Source organism: Diaphorina citri, unplaced genomic scaffold (genome assembly GCF_000475195.1).
Source record: "Diaphorina citri unplaced genomic scaffold, Diaci psyllid genome assembly version 1.1 scaffold404, whole genome shotgun sequence".
NCBI lineage: Eukaryota > Metazoa > Arthropoda > Insecta > Hemiptera > Psyllidae > Diaphorina > Diaphorina citri.
Window position 1 is genome coordinate 60,887 of NW_007377839.1, and position 7,183 is coordinate 68,069.

Consider the following 7,183-nt stretch of genomic DNA (forward strand, 5'->3'; position numbering starts at 1 on the left):
ATTATAGGTAGGTACCTATCATCAAGAGAAAGATAGAAATAAGAAGGGAAATGTTTCAAATTTCAGATAGGTAGGTAGGTCAATATTTTATTACCTATACAAATAACACAACTGTGATGGGTTTATGACCTACTATTGGAAGGTGTGGCCTTTGAGAAACAACAACAAGGTTGAATGAAATTCCTTTGCTTTGACGAAAAATCTGAAATACCTACTTACCTACCTATGTAACTGAAATTTGAAATATTTCCATTCTTATTTCTATCTTTCTCTTGATGATAGGTAGGTACCTACCTATAATTATTTCCTCAAAGGAATTTATAGGTACGTAGGTACCTATGTAGGTACTCCTACTCCTTCAAATTAATACTACCTACCTACATTACCTACCTACCGATGTAGGTGACCACATTTTTTTTTTATCATTCTAGGTAAGTAGTACAAAAAATAAAACAACCTACTGCGACTGGCGACAAGCAAAATTAATGATTTATCCTTTTTATATGGCACATTGCATAACTTAAAAGTTTTCAGGCATTCATACAAATTCTCTTTCTCATCCTCTCTTCTTTCTGGATGACTATGGAATTTATGGTAAGAGAAAATACCTGCCTGAGGGAATGGTCTGAACATTAACTCTTTATTCTTTAAGATCCTTGGTAAAGTTACCAGTTATTCCCACTAGATGGCGACAGGTATTCCAGAAAATGTTCAGAGGGGTCTGAGGTGACTGGCCTTAGCATCGTCGGGACAGTTTTATAACCTTCAGAGCTACCTACCTACAAAAAAAAAAGTTTTTTGAAAAACTGCAGCTTTCTACTATTTGTGTGAAGTTACTCCTTGCTTCTTTTTTTTTTTTTTTTTTTTTAATTATACCGCACGTTAGAATTTAAATAAGGTAGGTAGGTAGGTACCTAAACTACATACCTTGCTTAATAAAGTCTCAACGCATCTAAATTCTAAACGTACCTAACCTACCTTGTTTATATTCTAAACGAGACCTTATTTAACTTGCAAATACCTCCCAGTACACCTACATGGGTTTTTGCGCCTGAGGGAGGTTATTATTGAGGTATTATCCGTTTTCATTATCCTTTGTTCGAGTTCATTCGAAAATTAAAAGCGCAACGCTTATCGTTTTTTGTTCAACCAGACGAAAAAACTGCACGGATGACAGGTCAAATGAAAGAAACATTGTGGGAAAATTCCATAGTGCATAGATACATAGTTACATAGGTATGAGGTATAAATAAGGTAGTTACTGTAGGTATGAGGATAGTCTGTTTTCCTCCCATAAAAAAGAGGTAGACAGGCAGGATACAATTTTCTATCAGGCCTTGGGAGGCTCCACAGTCTCCCTTTTCCTGAGTAAGAAGTACTTAATTCCAATGAACCACTACCTAGAAACTGGAAAGGATATGAATTTATGAATCTCTAATAGCTTTATTTACATATTTACCCGAGGTTGTGAGTTTGTTGCTTTTGTATTTGATTATTTCTAAAAAAAAAAAAAAAAAACCTTTGAGACTTGGAGGGCCCAGCGACCATCACGTGTATGAACGGCCTAATGAATTCTAGGCTACAAAGGCTGCAATATTCAATACGTCACTAACCTATATTATTATTTCCTTCCTTCGTCCAATACATTAACCCCCTACCTCCCTCCCCAAGTTTAATTTCTGAAAATTCTACACTACTTTAATTACTGAAAATACAGAGGCATTCTAATGCTCCCTGGTGAGCGACAAAGTGCTAATATGAGCTTTCTCCAGTGTTGCCAGACCTCCCGCAGAGAGCACAGTGTTGTCAAAGTATCAGTGGTGTGGTCTTCATGAAATAAAATCCTTTCTTATTGCACACCTAGACCATAAAGGGAATATTCCTACCAAATTTCAGCTTTTTAGGTGTTGTGGTTCTCGAGATAGAGCGATCAGTGTGTGAAATGTGAATGGATCTTGTTTTTATAATATAAGATTAGGGAATAAGTCTTCTGTGTTCTTCCCCCTTGCGTTCTTACCATTTGTCGAAAATAGGTCGTATTTTTTCTTGTTAAAATTGAGTTGAGCTATCGACAAAAATATCTAGTTGTGTTCTCCTTTCAGAGACCGACATGATTTCCCCTCTTCTGAAACCCTCTTTTACTTTTACAAAATCTAGTTTTACTAGTTAAAACTAGGTGGCGTGGTAGCGCTTGTATACAAAATTACAAGCAGAAGTTTTTAAAATCCAAAATGGCGCCGCGTCTTCTCTGGAAAATTTCTAGGGTTGAGAATTGAATGATGGAGTTATCCGTAACTTCCCCCTTGAAGAAGAGGCCCTACGTCCCCCTCGGGATTAAAGGACATAAGCCAAGTCCTCCTTGAAAAGCTCGCCACACTCCACTGGTTATAAAAAAAAAAAAAGCTAATATGGCGTATGGCCCTAATATTCAGGCATGTTTTCTATATATACCTATATACCTATAAAAAAAATAGAGGTAAAAATACATTCCGTGTAAGCACAAAATTATTTATGGGAACGTGGGCCACACGATTTCCATCTGATCGGAACGAAACAGTAAAGGGTGAAACACCGAGCCAGGATAAAAACACCTGTTGCACATGCGTCATCTTCTGTTTGTCTCTTTTCCATTTGGAAAATTCTAAAAACAATACACATTTACACAACCATTCTCACTGTTTTCGCTCTAACGTATCGTTTTTATTGCTTCCCTATAACTTTTAGTGAGGAAATTACGCCTATTTTTTTTACTACCTATTTTATTTATTTTATATTTATTGTTTTATAAAAGGAAATTCTTTTATTTTTCTATTATTTCTATGATTTTGTTTGTGGTGCTGTAAAGAGTGTAAAGGTTCACATTCTTTTTGATACTTTATTTGCTTTTATTTCTGTCCGTACAGAATATTTTGAGTTGCTCGTTTTAACAATATTGTTAGTTTCGTAGGTACGTATAATTAGGGAATGAGTTATCGTATATTAGGTATTTATCGTATTTTGCGTTACCATTTCAATGAAATTGTTGAAACAACATTGAAAATAGCTCCGTGAAGTACTTTGTAATATTGTAATCCTATTTGTGGGTGAGCTGAGGAGGTTTACTTTTGTTCTGTGATTTTTACGTGGTTGGTGCCTACCCGATTTAATAGCTAGGTACTTAACAGAATTCTATTTGAGTGTATGTTTATCGGGTGTGCGTATGTTTTTTAGGGCCCAAATCTCTTGTCCAACATTTAAGCCGACTTAACAGAATTCTATTTGAGTGTATGTTTATCGGGTGTGCGTATGTTTTTTAGGGCCCAAATCTCTTGTCCAACATTTAAGCCAATTTTACTTGGTCGATTTTGAGTTGAAATTTGACAAAATCTGTTTGGCACACCCATCAAATGTTTTGCATGACCAAAGGTTCTCAGGACCATTACATCAATAAATTCAGACATTTACGTAATAATACCATTTCTATTTTGTTTATTTTGATAAATAAAATTTCATTTCTTTATGTGAGTTTTCCGTGATTATATTTTTCACGTGTTTTGTCGAATGTTTCTGTCCTGATGGCGGGCACTTATTATAAAATTCACGCGTGAATTGTTTCAAGCATACAAAAACAACAAAGGTTTTACACAGTAATCAATTTGATTGTTTTTCAATAATAGTTTAAACAACATAGGGTATTTATTACCTACATATTTTAGTAATAATTTTGATTATTTTTCAATAATATAGTTTTATTAGGTACTGTTTGAAAGGAACTCGAATTTTTGTTTGATATACAATACTACTCGTACCTACTTGGTTTTTCGTGTTTTTAAAGTCGGTATTTATTGTATATACTTTTTTTATTTGGTGTTTTCGAGTGTTGTTTATTGTTTATTTAAACCATCCATCATCAATCAGTCATTGTATCCTTTATAATCAATCATCATCAATTAGGTATCATCTTTATTAATTTTCTACACCGCGAATCATGTTTTTGAACCTATTTTAGGTACAGGATATAAAAAAAGGATAAAAAAGTAAATACCCTCAATCCGAGTACTTATTGAATAAGTCGATCTATTTTATTCCAAGTAAAAAAGCTACCTGTTGTTTTCGGGGCCATTGGTGGTTATGGATTGGTTCTTTCCTTGTACTTGCCTACCTATTTATTAAAATGATATAAGATTGAATGGAGGGGTTCTTCACTTCTGTGAAAAGATGGGAGTGGTGAAACTTTTTTCCTGGAAAATCAGGGGTCGCCTCTACCCATACCCTCAATCCGAGTACTTATTGTAAGACATCTTTTCTTTATTCTGCTATCGCCATTCGGCGAAAGCTAAAGCCGCTACAACAACAACAACAATCCGAGTACTTATTGAATAAGTCGATCTATTTTATTCCAAGTAAAAAAGCTACCTGTTGTTTTGGGGGCCATTGGTGGTTATGGATTGGTTCTTTCCTTGTACTTACCTACCTATTTATTAAAATGATTTAAGATTGAATGGAGGGGTTCTGTAGGTACCCTTAATCCGAGTACTTATTGAATAAGTCGATCTGTTTTATTCCAAGTAAAAAAGCTACCTGTTGTTTGGGGGGCCATTGGTGGTTATGGATTGGTTCTTTCCTTGTACTTACCTACCTATTTATTAAAATGATTTAAGATTGAATGGAGGGGTTCTTCACTTCTGTGAAAAGATGGGAGTGGTGAAACTTTTTTCCTGGAAAATCAGGGGTCGCCTCTACCCGAACCTTTGTGCAGCAGCTTGAATTGAACAGAAAAATAGATACCTACTCACTCATATTGTAATTCCTGCTTGGTACTCAAACAATACATTTTCAATTTTCATTTTCGAATTTCCACAAAGGAGCTCGAGGAAAAAAAGAAGAAGAATTATTTTTTTAACCACAAATTCATGAGAAAAATATACACAAAGAGGTGGTTAGGTTTAATGTAGCTCTGTTAACAGTAGCTTCACCTATTCCAACTTTTTCAAAAACGAAGGATACATTATTTCCATTTTTCATTTTTTTTTTCTACTTTTCCTATTGTATTTTTTTCGAAATACCTATCCAACATTAAATATTTGCCATTTGCATTCGTAAAAAGGTTGGTGAAATACGAGAAGGGCTTTTATTTTGAATCTGGCATTGAAATAGAAGCTATGAAGGTCAATTTAGGATTGAATAAATAATAGAATATATTTGAAGGAGTAGGAGTACCTATAAATTCCTTTGAGGAAATAATATTATAGGTAGGTACCTATCATCAAGAGAAAGATAGAAATAAGAAGGGAAATGTTTCAAATTTCAGATAGGTAGGTAGGTCAATATTTTATTACCTATACAAATAACACAACTGTGATGGGTTTATGACCTACTATTGGAAGGTGTGGCCTTTGAGAAACAACAACAAGGTTGAATGAAATTCCTTTGCTTTGACGAAAAATCTGAAATACCTACCTACCTATCTGAAACTTGAAACATTTCCTTTCTCATTTCTATCTTTCTTTTGATGATAGGTACCTATAATATTATTTCTTCAAAGGAATTTATAGGTACTCCTACTCCTTCAAATTAATACTACCTACTAAGTAAGTACCTACCTACCTACCTATGTAGGTGACCACATTTTTTTTTTTTTTTTTTTTTTTTTTTTTTTTCTCCACAAAAAAACTACTAAGTAAGTACCTACCTACCGATGTAGGTGATCATTTTTTTTTATCATTCTACAAAAAATAAAACAACCTACTGGGACAAGCAAAATTAATGATTTATCCTTTTTATATGGCACATTGCATAACTTAAAAGTTTTCAGGCATTCATACAAATTCTCTTTTTCATCCTCTCTTCTTTCTGGATGACTATGGAATTTATGGGTAAGAGAAAATACCTGCCTGAGGGAATGGTCTGAACATTAACTCTTTATTCTTTAAGATCCTTGGTAAAGTTACCAGTTATTCCCATGCAGACCCTCTCTCGGGAAGGGAGCAACCAGGCTCATAATAGAAGTAGAAGGTAGGTAGGTAGATATAACAGGAAGGAAGTAGACCGTGCCCTGACCTTCCTGAAAGTACCTACTACCTACCTACAATGAGAGAAGAAAAAAAAAAAACTAGGGCACCGGAAACCCAATCGAATGACTGGGTTCAGGAACTATGAAGGGGTCTATCAACCATGTTTGGACATATATGTAGTTACCTTAATATTGACCTCTATATCGCGAAGCTCGACACTATGATATGGCATTCCAACCAACCTATGTAAATCAGGGGAAATAACCCAACAATTGGAGTTCTTTCACCCTAACTTGTGACACCCTATCATTAATTTTTATCAGAGTAGGAAAACTCAAGGGCTCTCGAAGGAAACTAAAATTACACTTTACTTTCCAACTAATATGGCCCTAATATTCAGGCATGTTTTCTATACAACTGTTTTCTAATAAAAAACTCAGGAAGATGATTCATGTATTTGTAAACCTAAGATATGTATTGAACATAAAAAATCTCAAATTAATATATTTTGCGTTATGTAGGTATAACTATGTACCTATCTATAATAATGTAGTTATATGGTAGTAGGTATATGATATATCAAGGTACCAAGTAAGCATCAGGTGCACTACTTTCCTCGCTAATTCAACTTCAGTGCTGCTCGGTGGACTCAGGATCTGGAGGTTGGTGGTTCGAATCTGCAAATCAAGTCATAAAATTCAGCGTAGACTATTAGCGGTGAACGACATTTATGACAAGTATTTATGGTCCCCTGTGTATGTGGCCCGCAAAGTACCTGCCAATGTAGCATGTGGCCCGCATACACATGGAAGTTGGAAATCCCTGATATAGGTGTTCAAAAAAGTAATATTGTGTTCTAACGATAGAATTACTATTGGAACATCCTATAGCTGTTCAAATAAGTAATATTGTGTTCTAACTACTACATTGTATGCACATAAGTGTGTTTTATGGAGATAATTTCGTCGCCATTGTAAACCTACTGAACGTTAGCAATTTACAGCCCTTACAAAACCTATATTAATGGTCCCCTGTGTATGTGGCCCGCGAAGTACCTGCCAATGTAGCATGTGGCCCGCATACAAATGGAAGTTGGAAATCCCTGATATAGGTGTTCAAATAAGGAATATTGTGTTCTAACGATAGAATTACTATTGGAACATCCTATAGGTGTTCAAATAAGTAATATT